Genomic DNA, 2,341 nt, shown 5'->3' with positions numbered 1-2,341 from the left:
AATTACAATCCCACAGAAACAACGGTAAAGGATAAAGTAAAATTTAATTTAAAAACTTAAAGAGCCTGGGTGGCTCAGTCGGTAAAATGTCTGTCTCACTCTTGGTTTCGGTTCAAGTCGTGCTCTCCGAGTGCTGAGAGAGATCGAGTCCCATGTTGGGCTCCACACTCAGCACAGAGTCTGCTTGTCCCTCTCCCTCCCCCTCTGTCCCCCCACCAATAAATAAGTAAAATCCTTATAAAAAATAAAAATAAAAATAAAAATTTAAAGGTTTAAACCCACATGGAAGAAGAGAAAAAATTATGGCAGTGAAATTTATAAAGATGAAACCTAGATGGATGAGTACTGAGTAATTCTGTAGACCCAAAATATCATAAACCTAAGACTATTCCAAAGGTCTCCATGTTGTTCAACACTGTCAGAACTCCCTGTTCAATCTGTCAGGACTACAATGTTGAAAAGCTGACAAGATACAGGCAACTCATATTCCACATAAGAGAGAATTCTTTTGACATTTAGCTTAATTTTTTTTCAAGTGAGAAGTACTGATTCCATTAAAATATCTTAATGGTTGTATCTATCTTTTAGGACGGATAGGTACATACTTTTGTGTGAAGACTAACATAATAATTGGCAGGAAGAAATGTTTACAGGACTTATTCCTAGGTTCATAACATCCTTGTCTATTAACAGAATCAAGGCATATATTTTATAAACTGTGTTTCAAATGAAACTTGCAAAACCCTAAAGATTAAACAACACCTCCTCTACCCATGTCACTCAAAACCAATTGGGGGAAATAAAAGGTCAAAATGGAATTGTGAAAATAAACACACCAAGGTTTATACAGAAACAAGACATGCTCACGGCTCATATGAGTATGAAACTATCTCCCTCATAAAATGTTCATGAATAGGCCTTCTGGTTATATAAAATGATAGGCCAGAATTAGCATAGGACATGAATAGGTAGATAGGAAATGGAACAGAGAAGAAAAGTTCCTACATTCTAAATTTGACTCTTCCTTGTCCATATTCTGAGCTGTAAATAAATAACCACAAAACTGGTTTAAACAAGCTGCAATCCATCAGTCAACACAGTCCTGGTCCCTATCCCTACTCTGCAAGTCAACCAATCCGTACTCTTCATGTTTCCCCAAACTCTGTAAGTCTGGATTTTTTGGTTTTTTGTTTTGTTCAGAAAGACTGTGTCCTAAAATCATATTTCTATCTTCTTTGACAAGTACTACATTTAACTTAGTTTCAGATATATTTGTGATGATCTCTTCCTACTTCCCACATTCTACTCTGTTGAAAAAACGGAACAAAAAGTCTGGAAGTAGCACTAAACTGACACTTAAATATGTCTTAAAAGTTGGATATCAAAAAGCCAAAAAAGTTGGACTTTTTAACATATGATATTTGGGTAATTGGGAGCCATAGAGAAAAGGATAAAATTATATACCTCAACTAAACACCTGAGTAAAGTCCAAATGAGTCAAATATATAAATGTGAAACAAAAATAAAAGTATACAGAAGAAGTCCTTTATAACCTTGGAGTTGGAAAGGCCTTTCGAGGACTCAACATTTGAAAGCCATAAAAGAACAACTAAATTTTAAAAAGGGGCATGTGGGTGGTTCAGTCAGTTAAGTGTCTGACTCTTGATTTCGGCTCAGGTCATGATCTCAAGGTGGGGAGGTTGAGTCCCACATCTGTTTCTGTGCTCAGCAGGGAGTCTGCTTGAGATTCTGTCTCTTTCTCCTTCTGCCCCTTCCCCTGCTCGCTCTCTCTCTCTCAAATAAATAATCTTAAAAAAAATAAATAAAAATAAAAATAAACAACCTACTAACTGGCAAATATATACCACAGATAAAACCCCAAACAAAAGACACACTGGAAATAAATATCTGAAACTCATATCACAAGAGCCAATCTCTCTGATAATAGATATTTCTTAAATATAAATGGAAAAAGGTCAACAAATTTGTAGAAAATAGGTTAAAGGCAACAATAGAGAGTTCACAGAAAAATAAACACAAATAATTATTATACATATCAAGTGGCTTAACCTGACTCATAAATGGAGAAATGTACACTGAAATCGCACTAAAATATAATTTCTCATTTATTATATTGTCAATTGTCCAAATTTGGCAATACATTCTGGTGGCAAAGCTATGGGCAATGTCCCTATTGCTTAGGAGTAAGAATTTGTACAATCTATCTTGAAAGAAATCTGATCGTATTTGTTAAAATTATAAATGCATTTACCCTTTGACCTAAGCTATATGTCAAGGAATTAATCCTGCAGCTAAAATAGTACATATACCAAAGAAAGTA

The sequence above is a fragment of the Eumetopias jubatus genome, unplaced genomic scaffold (assembly GCF_037043125.1).
Source record: "Eumetopias jubatus isolate StellerSeaLion01/CBP00866 unplaced genomic scaffold, mEumJub1_p1.0 scaffold_5, whole genome shotgun sequence".
NCBI classification, from domain to species: domain Eukaryota; kingdom Metazoa; phylum Chordata; class Mammalia; order Carnivora; family Otariidae; genus Eumetopias; species Eumetopias jubatus.
Note: the sequence above shows the minus strand (reverse complement) of the source record.